The sequence below is a fragment of the Orbicella faveolata genome, unplaced genomic scaffold (assembly GCF_042242905.1).
Source record: "Orbicella faveolata isolate gen_17 unplaced genomic scaffold, um_ofav_v1 contig_14, whole genome shotgun sequence".
NCBI classification, from domain to species: Eukaryota; Metazoa; Cnidaria; class Anthozoa; order Scleractinia; family Merulinidae; genus Orbicella; species Orbicella faveolata.
In genome coordinates this window covers 4861149-4876707 of record NW_028301541.1, presented here as the reverse complement: position 1 = coordinate 4876707, position 15559 = coordinate 4861149, and positions in this window count along the sequence as shown.

Genomic DNA, 15559 nt, shown 5'->3' with positions numbered 1-15559 from the left:
TTTCCAGTTAATTGCAGTGCAGACTTCGCGAGTTATCGGTACTCCACCGAGTACATTTCACGCCATTTTGACTTAGGAAAAGTGAGCGAGGTGGAGCTGGAGACAGCAGGCGGGAAGACACTCCACTTTCAGCCTATCTCTTACTCCCAACGACGCTTTTTCGTCTCTTCCCAAGCCTCTTCGAAGTTCCAGCTCCCTTGATCAAAATGCGCTCGCTCGCCAAACCTTGCCAACATTGCAAGCTAACTTTGATTAAGACCTCGACTGAACGCACTGTACATAATAATCTTTTATTACTGCTAGCCTCCAATACACAGGCTGAAGAAAGCCCTAGGCAAAAAAAATGGAGAACACTCCCGAGAACACTAAAAAAGGGCGAAAAACGACCAAAACTAAAGTGGTCTATCTTTACTTTGAAAACCAATCTAGATTTCTCGGTTTTCCACTCTTTTTTCTCAGCGTCCTCTATAATTTTTTCCCACTACTTTATTCAGACTGTTCCTTGCCTCTTTTATAACCCAGGTTAGATCCATAAACTTAGGCCAGATCCAATTTCCTCAAAACATTTTAACTGCAAAGTTGGCTCAAACGAAGAAAAAACCTTTTAAACTATCCAAAAGATGAAAAGTTTTCTTTAAAGCGACTCTGGCAGAAAAAAATCTCCGAGTCCCACGCGGGTCTTGAACCCACGACCTTGCACTAACACGTTGTGCAAATGCGTTACGCCTGGTCAAGGAGGACTCTGGTTGTGAATTACGTAGTTTTTAGGTTCATATGTGTATCTAGTTGTTATCGCCCTGGTAACTGTACCTTAAACATTTGCGTAACTTACAACCAGAGTCCCCCTTGACCAGCGGTAACGCATTTGCACAACGTGCGACTGCAAGGTCGTGCGTTCAAGACCCGAATGGGACTCGAAGAATTTTTTTCTTCCATTGTGGTTTGAAAGAATATAACTTGTCTTTTGGATAATTTCAAAGCCTTATTCTTTTGTTAGGGGTTGAGCTAATTTTGTAAAGTCATTTATAGAAAATAAATCTACCCTGCGTTACTAAAAAACACAAGAAACAGTGTGAAGAAAGCTGTGAGCACAAAAATGTGGAGAACGCTAAAAAAGGAAGGAAAACCGAAATATCACAATTGATCTATCTATTTTCCTTTGAAAAATATATCCCAAAATTTTTCTTTCCCCGTTCATACTAAATTGTTATGGCGCAGTTCCCAGGGCAAAATTAGGCCCGTAATGACAACTATTTACACATATAAACCTTGAAAATTGCTTAGCTCACAACCAGAGTCCCCCTTGACCAGGGGTAAGGCATTTGCACAACGTGCGAGTGCAAGGTCGTGGGTTCAAGACCCGCGGGGGACTCGCAGATTTTTTTCTCCCATACTCGTTTCAAAGAAACATAATTGATTTTTTAAATAACTTCAAAGCCTTTTCTTTTTTTCATTTCAGCCACAAGTTAATCTTGAGGACAGGGAAAAGTGGCCGTTCTCGTGAGGTGGCCGCTATGGAGAGATAGAGGTGTAATATGTTTCTTTTTGTTCCGGAGGAACAACCTATTTATCTTTAAAACATGCTCATTGTAGCATAGCAATACCTAACACTATCAAAATGTATCAATAAAACAGAAACCAACCACAAACAGACACCAACGACGTGCGCTACGGATCAAGTTTTGTGGCCTTTTACAATAAATCATAGAGCTTTTTATCAACCGTTTGTCAGTCGTTTGATTAACTGGTCGTTGTGAAGAGGTCATTGTGGTAGTTTGGGACATCCTTGGGTGGGCCTTGCTGCTGTAGAAAGGTTAAAATAGGAGTGAATGTATGGACTGTCGGCCGCAACGAAACTGAAAAACCGGCTGCTATAAAGATGTGGTCGTTAGTGGACGTTTGACTGTTACAATGTTGCGGCACAGTTGCCGGAACTAAAGTGGGCCAGCAATAGCAACTATAGACACATATGAAGCTAAAAAATTGCTGAACTCACAACCAGAGTCCCCCTTGACCAGGGGTAACGCATTTGCACAACGTGCGAGTGCAAGGTCGTGGGTTCAAGAACCGCGGGGGACTCGCAGATTTTTTTTCTCCCATACTCGTTTGAAAGAAAAATCATTGATCTTTGAAATAACTTTCAAGGTTTTTCTTTTTCTCGTTTAAGCGACATGTTAATCTTGAGGACAGGAAAAAGTAGCAGTTTTCGAGAGGTGGCCGCTATGGAGAGATAGAGGTGTAATATGTTTCTTTTTGTTCCGGAGGCACAACATATTTATCTTTCAAACATGCTCATTGTAGCATAGCAATACCTAACACAATCAAAATATATCAATAAAACAGAAACCAACCACAAACAGACACAAACAATGTGCTCTACGGATCAAGTTTTGTGAACTTTTAAAATAAAACGTAGTGCTTTTTATCAACTGTTCGTCAGTCGTTTGATTAACTGGTCGTTGTGGAGAGGTCATTGTGCTAGTTTGGGACGTGCATGGGTGCGCCTCGTTGCTGCGGAAAGGTTAAAATAGGAGTGAATGTATGGACTGTCGGCCGCAACGAAACTGAAAAACCGGCTGCTATAAAGATGTGGCCGTTAGTGGAGTTTTGACTGTGAAATTTTTGCAGCACACTTCCCGCACCTAAACCGGGCCACCAATAGCAACTATAGACACATATGAAGCTAAAAAATTGCTGAACTCACAACCAGAGTCCCCCTTGACCAGGGGTAACGCATTTGCACAATGTGCGAGTGCAAGGTCGTGGGTTCAAGACCCGCGGGGGACTCGCAGATTTTTTTCTCCCATACTCGTTTCAAAGAAACATAATTGATTTTTTAAATAACTTCAAAGCCTTTTCTTTTTTTCATTTCAGCCACAAGTTAATCTTGAGGACAGGGAAACTGAAAGTGGCCGTTCTCGTGAGGTGGCCGCTATGGAGAGATAGAGGTGTAATATGTTTCTTTTTGTTCCGGAGGAACAACCTATTTATCTTTAAAACATGTCTCATTGTAGCATAGCAATACCTAACACTATCAAAATGTATCAATAAAACAGAAACCAACCACAAACAGACACCAACGACGTGCGCTACGGATCAAGTTTTGTGGCCTTTTACAATAAATCATAGAGCTTTTTATCAACCGTTTGTCAGTCGTTTGATTAACTGGTCGTTGTGAAGAGGTCATTTTGGTAGTTTGGGACATCCTTGGGTGGGCCTTGCTGCTGTAGAAAGGTTAAAATAGGAGTGAATGTATGGACTGTCGGCCGCAACGAAACTGAAAAACCGGCTGCTATAAAGATGTGGCCGTTAGTGGAGTTTTGACTGTGAAATTTTTGCGGCACAGTTGTCGGAGCTAAACCGGGCCACCAATAGCAACTATAGACACATATGAAGCTAAAAAATTGCTGAACTCACAACCAGAGTCCCCCTTGACCAGGGGTAATGCATTTGCACAATGTGCGAGTGCAAGGTCGTGGGTTCAAGACCCGCGGGGGACTCGCAGATTTTTTTTTCTCCCATACTCGTTTGAAAAAAAAATAATTGATCTCTTAACTAACTTCAAAGCCTTTTCTTTTTTTCATCTCCGCCACAAGTTAATCTTGAGGACAGGGAAAAGTGGCCGTTCTCGAGAGGTGGCCGCTATGAAGAGATAGGGGTGTAATATGTTTCGTTTTTTTCCGCAGGCGCAACCTATTTATCTTTAAAGCATCTCATTGTAGCATAGCAATACCTAACACAACCAAAATATATCAATAAAACAGAAACCAACCACAAACAGACACCAACGACGTGCTGTACGGATCAAGTTTTGTGGCCTTTTACAATAAAACATAGAGCTTTTTATCAACTGTTTGTCACTCGTTTGATTAACTGGTGGTTGTGGAGAGGTCATTTTGGTAGTTTGGGACGTGCTTGGGTGGACCTTCTCGCTATAGAAAGGTTAAAATAGGAGTGAATGTATGGACTGTCGGCCGCAACGAAACTGAAAAACCGGCTGCTATAAAGATGTGGCCGTTCGTAGAGGTTTGACTGTAATATTCTTGCGGCACAGTTGTCGGAGCTAAACCGGGCCACCAATAGTAACTATAGACAAATATCAACCTAAAAAATTGCTGAACTCACAACCAGAGTCTGCATGGACCAGGGGTAACGCATTTGCACAACGTGCGAGTGCAAGGTCGTGGGTTCAAAACCCGCGGGGCACTCGCAGATTTCTTTCTCCCATACTCGTTTGAAAGAAACATAATTGATCTTTTAAATAACTTCAAAGCCTTTTCTTTTTTTCCTTTCAGCCAAAATTTAATCTTGAGGACAGGGAAAAGACGCAGTTCTCGAGAGGTGGCCGCTATGGAGAGATAGAGTTGTAATATGTTTCGTGTTTCTCCGGAGGCACAACCTATTTATCTTTAAAGCATCTCATTGTAGCATAGCAATACCTAACACTATCAAAATATATCAATAAAACAGAAACCAACCACAAACAGACACCAACGACGTGCGCTACGGATCAAGTTTTGTGGCCTTTTACAGTAAAACATAGTGCTTTTTATCAACTGTTTGTCAGTCGTTTGATTAACTGGTCGTTTTGCAGGGGTCATTTTGGTAGTTTGGGACGTCCTTGGGTGGGCCTTGCTGCTGTAGAAAGGTCAAAATAGGAGTGAATGTATGGACTGTCGGCCGCAACGAAACTGAAAAACCGGTTGCCATAAAGATGTGGCCGTTAGTGGAGGTTTGACTGTTACAATGTTGCGGCACAGTTGCCGGAGCTAAACCGTCCACCAATAGCAACTATAGACACATATGAAGCTAAAAAATTGCTGAACTCACAACCAGAGTCCCCCTTGACCAGGGGTAACGCATTTGCACAATGTGCGAGTGCAAGGTCGTGGGTTCAAGACCCGCGGGGGACTCGCAGATTTTTTTTCTCCCATACTCGTTTGAAAGAAAAATCATTGATCTTTTAAATAACTTTCAAGGTTTTTCTTTTTTTCGTTTAAGCAACAAGTTAATCTTGAGGACAGGGAAAAGTAGCAGTATTCGAGAGGTGGCCGCTATGGAGAGGCAGAGGTGTAATATGTTTATCTTTTTTTGGAGGCACAACATATTCATCTTTAAAATATGCTCATTGTAGCATAGCAATACGTAACACTATCAAAATATATCAATAAACAGAAACCAACCACAAACCGTCACCAACGACGTGCGGAGCAGATCAAGTTTTCTGATCTTTTAGAAAAAAACATAGTTCTTTTTATCAACTGTTTGTCAGTCGTTTGATTAACTGTTCGACGTCGTTGTGGAGAGGTCATTTTGGTAGTTTGGGACGTGCTTGGGTGGGCCTTGCCGCTGTAGAAAGGTTAAAATAGAAGTGAATGTATGGAATTTTAGGCCGCAACGAAACTGAAAAACTGGTTGCTATAAAGATGTGGCCGTTCGTAGAGATTTGACTGTAATATTCTTGCGGCACAGTTGCCGGAGCTAAACTGGGCCACCAATAGTAACTATAGACACATATGAAACTAAAAAATTGCTGAATCCACAACCAGAGTCCCCCTTGACCAGGGGTAACGCATTTGCACAACGTGCGAGTGCAAGGTCGTGGGTTCAAAACCCGCGGGGGACTCGCAGATTTTTTTCTCCCATACTCGTTTCAAAGAAAAATAATTGATCTTTTAAATAACTTTAAAATCTTTTCTTTTTTTCGTTTCAGCCACAACTTAATCTTGAGGACAGGGAAAAGTGGCCGTTCTCCAGAGGTGGCCGCTATGGAGAGATAGAGTTGTAATATGTTTCTTTTTTTTCCGGAGGCGCAACCTATTTATCTTTAAAACATGATTATTGGAGCATAGCAATACCTAACACAATCAAAATATATCAATAAAACAGAAACCAACCACAAACAGACACCAACGACGTGCGCTACAGATCAAGTTTTGTGACCTTTCACAATAAAACATAGTGCTTTTTATCAACTGTTTGTCAGTCATTCGATTAACTGGTCGTTGTGGAGAGGTCATTTTGGTAATTTGGTACGTGCTTGGGTGGGCCTTGTCGCTATAGAAAGGTTAAAATAGGAGTGAATGTATGGACTGTCGGCCGCAACGAAACTGAAAAACCGGCTGCTATAAAGATGTGGCCGTTCGTAGAGGTTTGACTGTAATATTCTTGCGGCACAGTTGTCGGAGCTAAACCGGGCCACCAATAGTAACTATAGACACATATGAAGCTAAAAAATTGCTGAACTCACAACCAGAGTCCCCCTTGACCAGGGGTAACGCATTTGCACAACGTGCGAATGCAAGGTCGTGGGTTCAAGACCCGCGGGGGACTCGCAGATTTTTTTCTCCCATACTCGTTTGAAAGAAACATAATTGATCTTTTAAATAACTTCAAAACCTTTTCTTTTTTTCGTTTCAGCCACAATTTAATCTTGAGGACAGGGAAAAGACGCAGTTCTCGAGAGGTGGCCGCTATGGAGAGATAGAGTTGTAATATGTTTCGTGTTTCTCCGGAGGCACAACCTATTTATCTTTAAAGCATCTCATTGTAGCATAGCAATACCTAACACAGTCCGAAAATATATCAATAAGACAGAAAACAACCACAAACAGACACCAACGACGTGCGCTACGGATCAAGTTTTGTGGCCTTTTACAGTAAAACATAGAGCTTTTTATCACCTGTTTGTCAGTCGTTTGATTAACTGGTCGTTGTGCAGAGGTCATTTTGGTAGTTTGGGACGTCCTTGGGTGGCCCTTGCTGCTGTAGAAAGGTCAAAATAGGAGTGAATGTATGGACTGTCGGCCGCAACGAAACTGAAAAACCGGTTGCCATAAAGATGTGGCCGTTAGTCGAGGTTTGACTGTTACAATGTTGCGGCACAGTTGCCGGAGCTAAACCGGGCCACCAATAGCAACTATAGACACATATGAAGCTAAAAAATTGCTGAACTCACAACCAGAGTCCCCCTTGACCAGGGGTAACGCATTTGCACAACGTGCGAGTGCAAGGTCGTGGGTTCAACACCCGCGGGGAACTCGCCGATTTTTTCCTCCCGTACTCGTTTCAAAGAAAAATCATTGATCTTTTAAATAACTTTCAAGGTTGTTCTTTTTTTTGTTTAAGCCACAAGTTAATCTTGAGGACAGGGAAAAGTGGCCGTTCTCCAGAGGTGGAGAGATAGAGTGTTAATATGTTTCTTTTTTTCCGGAGGCGCAACCTATTTATCTTTAAAACATGATTATTGGAGCATAGCAATACCTAACACAATCAAAATATATCAATAAAACGGAAACCAACCACAAACAGACACCAACGACGTGCGCTACGGATCAAGTTTTGTGACCTTTCACAATAAAACATAGTACTTTTTATCAACTGTTTGTCAGTCGTTCGATTAACTGGTCGTTGTGGAGAGGTTATTTTGGTAATTTGGTACGTGCTTGGGTGGGCCTTGTCGCTATAGAAAGGTTAAAATAGGAGTGAATGTATGGACTGTCGGCCGCAACGAAACTGAAAAACCGGCTGCCATTAAGGATTGGCCGTTAATGGAGGTTTGACTGTTTTATTTTTGCGGCACAGTTGTCGGAGCTAAACTGGGCCACCAAAAGCAACTATAGACACATATGAATTACCTAAAAAATTGCTGAACTCACAACCAGAGTCCCCCTTGACCAGGGGTAACGCATTTGCACAATGTGCGAGTGCAAGGTTGTGGCTTCAAGACCCGCGGGGGACTCGCAGATTTTTTTTCTCTCATACTCCTTTGAAAAAAAAATCATTGATCTTTTAAATATCTTTCAAGGTTTTTCTTTTTTTTCGTTTAAGCCACAAGTTAATCTCTAGGACAGGGAAAAGTAGCAGTATTCGAGAGTGGCCGCTATGGAGAGGTAGAGGTGTAATATGTTTATCGTTTTTGGACACAAAACATATTTATCTTTAAAATATGCTCATTGTAGCGTAGCAGTACCTGACACAATCAAAATATATCAATAAAACGGAAACCACCCGCAAACAGACACCAACGTTGTGTGGTACGGATCAAGTTTTGTGACTCTTTTACAATAAAACATAGTGCTTTTTACCAACTGTTTGTCAGTCGTTTGATTAACTGGTCGTCTTGGAGAGGTCATTTTGGGAGTTTGGGACGTGCTTGGGTGGGCCTTGCTGCTGTAGAAAGGTTAAAATAGAAATGAATGTATGGGCTGTCGGCCTGAACGAAACTGAAAAACCGGCTGCTATAAAGATGTGGTCGTTAGTGGAGGTTTGACTGTAATATTGTTGCGGCACAGTTACCGGAGCTAAACTGCGCCACCAATAGCAACTATAGACAAATATGAAGCTAAAAAATTGCTGAACTCACAACCAGAGTCCCCCTTGACCAGGGGTAACGCATTTGCACAACGTGCGAGTGCAAGGTCGTGGGTTCAAGAACCGCGGGGGACTCGCAGATTTTTTTTCTCCCATACTCGTTTGAAAGAAAAATCATTGATCTTTTAAATAACTTTAAAGGTTGTTCTTTTTTTCGTTTAAACCACAAGTTAATCTTGAGGACAGGGAAAACTAGCAGTTCTCGAGAGCTGGCCGCTATATAGAGGTAGGGGTGTAATATGTTTCGTTTTTCTCCGGAGACACAACATATTTATCTTTAAAATATGCTCATTGTAGCATAGCAGTACCTAACACAATCAAAATATATCAAAAGAAACGGAAACCAACCGCGAACAGACACCAACGTTGTGTGCTACGGATCAAGTTTTTGCGAATTTTACAATAAAACATAGTGCTTTTTATCAACTGTTTGTCTATCGTTCGATTAAGTGGTCGTTTTGGAGAGGTCATTTTAGTAGTTTGGGACTTGCTTGGGTGGGCCTTGCCGCTGTAGAAAGGTTACAATAGGAGTGAATGTATGGACTGTCGCCCAGAACGAAACTGAAAAACCGGCTGCTATAAAGATGTGGCCGTTACTTGAGGTTTGACTGTAATATTGTTGCGGCACAGTTGCCGGAGCTAAACTGGGCCACCAATAGCAACTATAGACACATATGAACCCAAAAATTTGCTGAACTCACAACCAGAGTCCCCCTTGACCAGGGGTAACGCATTTGCACAACGTGCGAGTGCAAGGTCGTGGATTCAAAACCCGCGGGGGACTCGCAGATTTTTTTTCTCCCATACTCGTTTGAAAGAAAAATAATTGATCTTTTAAATAACTTAAAAGGTTTTTCTTTTTATTATTTAAGCCACAAGTTAATCTCGAGGACAGGGAAAAGTGGCAGTTCTCCAGAGCTGGCTGCTATGGAGAGATACAGGTGTAATAGGTTTCGTTTCTTTCCGGAGGCACAACCTATTTATCTTTAAAATATATCAATAAAACAGAACCCAACCACAAACAGACACCAACGACGTGGCGAACGGGTCAAGTTTTGTGATCTTTTACAATAAAACACTCATAGTGCCTTTTATCAACTGTTTGTCAGTCGTTTGATTAACTGGTCGTTGTGGAGAGTTCATTTTGGTAGTTTGGGACGTGCTTGGGTGGGCCTTGCCGCTGTAAAAAGGCTGCAATAGGACTGAATGTATGGACTGTCGGCCAGAACGAAACTGAAAAATCGGCTGCTATAAAGATGTGGTCGTTACTGGAGGTTTGACTGTAATATTGTTGCGGCACAGTTGCCGGAGCTAAACTAGGCCACCAATAGCAACTATAGACACATATGAACCCAAAAATTTGCTGAACTCATAACCAGAGTCCCCCTTGACCAGGGGTAACGCATTTGCACAACGTGCGAGTGCAAGGTCGTGGGTTCAACACCCACGGGGGACTCGCAGATTTTTTTTCTCCCATACTCGTTTGAAACAAAAATAATTCATCTTTTAAATAAGTTAAAAGGTTTTTCTTTTTTTTTGTTTAAGCCACAAGTTAATTTTGAGGACAGGGAAAAGTGGCAGTTCTCGAGAGCTGGCCCCTATGGAGATATAGAGTCAGTGTAATATGTTTTGTTTTTCTCCGGGGGCACAACATATTTATCTTTAAAATATGCTCATTGTAGTATAGCAATACCAAACACAATCAAAAGGCATCAATAAAACAGAAACCAACCACAAACAGACACCAACGACGTGCGGTACGGATCAAGTTTTGTAACATTTTACAACAAAACATAGTGCTTTTTATAAACTGTTTGTCAGTCATTTGATTAACTGGTGGTTGTGGAGAGGTCATTTTGGTAGTTTGGGACGTGCTTGGGAGGGCCTTGCCGCTGTATAAAGGTTAAAATGAGAGTAAATGTATGGACTGTCGGCCGGAACGAAACTGAAAAATCGGCTGCTGTAAAGAAGTGGCCGTTAGTGGAGGTTTGACTGTAATATTTTTGCGGCACAGTTACCGGAGCTAAACTGGGCCACCAATAGCAGCTATAGACACATATGAACCCAAAAAATTGCTGAACTCACAACCAGAGTCCCCCTTGACCAGGGGTAACGCATTTGCACAACGTGCGAGTGCAAGGTCGTGGGTTCAAGACCCGCGGGGGACTCGCAGATTTTTTTTTCTCCCATACTCGTTTGAAAGAAACATAATTGATCTTTTAAATAACTTTAAAGGTTTTTCTTTTTCTCGTTTAAGCCACAAGTTAATCTTGAGGACAGGGAAGAGTGGCAGTTCTCGAGAGGTGGCCGCTATATAGAGGTAAGGGTGTAATAAGTTTTGTTTTTTTCCGGAGGCACAACAAATTGATCTTCAAAATATGCTCATTGTAGCATAGCAGTACCTAACACAATCATCAAAATATATCAATAAAACAGAAACAAACCACGTACAGACACCAACGTTGTGTGGTACGGATCAAGTTTGCTGAACTCACAACGAGAGTCCCCCTTGACCAGGAGTAACGCATTTGCACAACGTGCGAGTGCAAGGTCGTGGGTTCAAAACCCGCGGGGGACTCGCAGATTTTTTTTCTCGCATGCTCGTTTGAAAGAAAAATAATTGATCTTTTAAATAACTTAAAAGGTTTTTCTTTTTTTATTTAAGCAACAAGTTAATCTCGAGGACAGGGAAAAGTGGCAGTTCTCCAGAGGTGGCCGCTATGGAGAGATACAGGTGTAATAGGTTTCGTTTCTTTCCGGAGGCACAACCTATTTATCTTTAAAATATGCTCATTGTAGCATAGCAATACCTAACACAGTCAAAATATATCAATAAAACAGAACCCAACCACAAACAGACACCAACGACGTGGCGAACGGATCAAGTTTTGTGATCTTTTACAATAAAACACTCATAGTGCCTTTTATCAACTGTTTGTCAGTCGTTTGATTAAATGGTGGTTGTGGAGAGGTCATTTTAGTAGTTTGGGACTTGCTTGGGTAGGCCTTGCCGCTGTAGAAAGGTTACAATAGGACTTAATGTATCGACTGTCGGCCGGAATGAAACTGAAAAACCGGCTGCTATAAAGATGTGGTCGTTAGTGGAGGTTTGACTGTAATATTGTTGCGGCACAGTTACCGGAGCTAAGCTGGGCCACCAATAGCAACTATAGACACATATGAAGCTAAAAAATTGCTGAACTCACAACCAGAGTCCCCCTTGACCAGGGGTAACGCATTTGCACAACGTGCGAATGCAAGGTCGTGGGTTCAAGACCCGCGGGGGACTCGCAGATTTTTTTTCTCCTATACTCGTTTGAAACAAAAATAATTGATCTTTTAAATAACTTTAAAGGTTTCTCCTTTTTTCGTTTAAGCCACAAGTTAATTTTGAGGACAGGGAAGAGTGGCAGTTCTCGAGAGATGACCGCTATATAGAGCTAGGGGTGTAATATGTTTCGTTTTTCTCCGGAGACACAATATATTTATCTTCAAAATATGCTCATTGTAGCATAGCAGTACCCAACACGATCAAAATATATCAATAAAACGGAAACCAACCGCGAACAGACACCAACGTTGTGTGCTACGGATCAAGTTTTTGCAAATTTTACAATAAAACATAGTGCTTTTTATCAACTGTTTGTCTATCGTTCGATTAAGTGGTCGTTTTGGAGAGGTCATTTTAGTAGTTTGGGACGTGCTTGGGTGGGCCTTGCCGCTGTAGAAAGGTTACAATAGGAGTGAATGTATGGACTGTCGCCCAGAACGAAACTGAAAAACCGGCTGCTATAAAGATGTGGCCGTTACTTGAGGTTTGACTTTAATATTGTTGCGGCACAGTTGCCGGAGCTAAACTGGGCCACCAATAGCAACTATAGACAAATATGAACCCAAAAATTTGCTGAACTCACAACCAGAGTCCCCCTTGACCAGGGGTAACGCATTTGCACAACGTGCGAGTGCAAGGTCTTGGGTTCAAAACCCGCGGGGGACTCGCAGATTTTTTTTCTCCCATACTCGTTTGAAAGAAAAATAATTGATCTTTTAAATAACTTAAAAGGTTTTTCTTTTTATTATTTAAGCCACAAGTTAATCTCGAGGACAGGGAAAAGTGGCAGTTCTCCAGAGGTGGCCGCTATGGAGAGATACAGGTGTAATAGGTTTCGTTTCTTTCCGGAGGCACAACCTATTTATCTCTAAAATATGCGCATTGTAGCATAGCAATACCTAACACAGTCAAAATATATCAATAAAACAGAACCCAACCACAAACAGACACCAACGACGTGGCGAACGGATCAAGTTTTGTGATCTTTTACAATAAAACACTCATAGTGCCTTTTATCAACTGTTTGTCAGTCGTTTGATTAACTGGTCGTTGTGGAGAGTTCATTTTAGTAGTTTGGGACGTGCTTGGGTGGGCCTTGCCGCTGTAGAAAGGCTACAATAGGACTGAATGTATGGACTGTCGGCCGGAACGAAACTGAAAAACCGGTTGCTATAAAGATGTGGGCGTTACCGGAGGTTTGACTGTAATATTGTGTCAGTACAGTTGCCGGAGCTAAACTGGGCCACTAATAGAAACTATAGACACATATGAACCCAAAAATTTGCTGAACTCACAACCAGAGTCCCCCTTGACGAGGGGTAACCCATTTGCACAACGTGCGAGTGCAAGGTCGTGGGTTCAAGACCCGCGGGGGACTCGCAGATTTTTTTTCTCCCATACTCGTTTGAAAGAAAAATAACTGATCTTTTATATAACTTAAAAGGTTTTCTTTTTTTTCGTTTAAGCCACAAGTTAATTTTGAGGACAGGGAAAAGTGGCATTTCTCGAGAGCTGGCCGCTATATAGAGGTAGGGGTGTAATAGGTTTTGTTTTTCTCCGGAGGCACAACCTATTTATCTTTGAAATAGGCGCATTGTAGCATAGCAATACCTAACACAATCAAAATATATCGATAAAACGGAAACCAACCACAAACAGACACCAACGTTGTGTGCTACGGATCAAGTTTTGCGAATTTTACAATAAAACATAGTGCTTTTTATCAACTGTTTGTCTGTCGTTCGATTAACTGGTCGTTGTGGGGAGGTCATTTTTGGACGTGCTTGGGTGGACCTTGCCGCTGTAGAAAGGTTACAATAGGAGTGAATGTATGCACTGTCGGCCGGAACGAAACTGAAAAGCCGGCTGCTATAAAGATGTGACCGTTACTGGAGGTTTGACTGTAATATTGTTGCGGCACAGTTACCGGAGCTAAGCTGGGCCACCAATAGCAACTATAGACACATATGAAGCTAAAAAATTGCTGAACTCACAACCAGAGTCCCCCTTGACCAGGGGTAACGCATTTGCACAACGTGCGAGTGCAAGGTCGTGGGTTCAAAACCCGCGGGGGACTCGCAGATTTTTTTCTCCTATACTCGTTTGAAAGAAAAATAATTGATCTTTTAAATAACTTTAAAGGTTTCTCTTTTTTTCGTTTAAGCCACAAGTTAATTTTGAGGACAGGGAAGAGTGGCAGTTCTCGAGAGCTGGCCGCTATATAGAGGTAGGGGTGTAATATATTTTGTTTTTCTCCGGAGGCACAACATATTTATCTTTAAAATAGGCGCATTGTAGCATAGCAGTACCTAACACAATCAAAATATATCAATAAAACGGAAACCAACCACAAACAGACACCAACGTTGTGTGCTACGGATCAAGTTTTGCGAATTTTACAATAAAACATAGTGCTTTTTATCAACTGTTTGTCTGTCGTTCGATTAACTGGTCGTTGTGGAGAGGTCATTTTTGGACGTGCTTGGGTGGACCTTGCCGCTGTAGAAAGGTTACAATAGGAGTGAATGTATGCACTGTCGGCCGGAACGAAACTGAAAAGCCGGCTGCTATAAAGATGTGACCGTTACTGGAGGTTTGACTGTAATATTGTTGCGGCACAGTTGTCGGAGCTAAGCTAGGCCGCCAATAGCAACTATAGACACATATGAACCCAAAAATTTGCTGAACTCACAACCAGAGTCCCCCTTGACCAGGGGTAACGCATTTGCACAACGTGCGAGTGCAAGGTCGTGGGTTCAAGACCCGCGGGGGACTCGCAGATTTTTTTTCTCCCATACTCGTGTGAAAGAAAATTAATTGATCTTTTAAATAACTTAAGAGGTTTTTCTTTTTTTTGGTTTAAGCCACAAGTTAATCTCTAGGACAGGGAAAAGTGGCAGTTCTCGAGAGCTGGCCGCTATGGAGAGGTAGAGGTGTAATATGTTTTGTTTTTTGAGGGACAACATATTTATCTTTGAAATATGCTCATTGTAGCATAGCAATACCAAACACAATCAAAAGACATCAATAAAACAGAAACGAACCACAAACACACACTAACGACGTGCGGTACGGATCAAGTTTTGTGCTCTTTTACAATAAAACATAGTGTTTTTTATCAACTGTTTGTCAGTCGTTTGATTAACTGGTCGTTGTGGAGAGGTCATTTTGGTAGTTTCGGACTTGCTTGGGCGGGCTTGCCGCTGTAGAAAGGTTAAAATGGGAGTAAATGTATGGACTGTCGGCCGGAACGAAACTGAAACACCGGCTGCTATAAAGATGTGGTAGTTAGTGGAGGTTTGACTGTAGTATTGTTGCGGCACAGTTACCAGAGCTAAGCTGGGCCACCAATAGCAGCTATAGACACATATGAAGCTAAAAATTTGCTGAACTCACAACCAGAGTCCTCCTTGACCAGGGGTAACGCATTTGCACAACGTGCGAGTGCAAGGTCGTGGGTTCAAGACCCGCGGGGGACTCGCAGATTTTTTTTCTCCCATACTCGTTTGAAAGAAAATAATTGATGTTTTAAATAACTTTAAAGGTTGTTTTTTTTAAAAGGTTTCTCTTTTTTTCGTTTAAGCCACAAGTTAATGTTGAGGACAGGGAAATCTGAACTTATCGATTATTTGTTGCCTTGGATAATATATGCGCAAATTTTTCTTTACGTCCTGATACTATCAATGTTACGGCACGACGTTCAGGGCAAAATTAGACCTCGAATAAAACCTAGATATACATGTGAACCTTAAAAATTGCTTAGCTCTTAACCAGAGTTCCCCTTGACCATGGGTAACGCATTTGCACAACGTGCGAGGGCAAGGTCGTGAGTTCAAAACCCGCGGGAGACTCAGA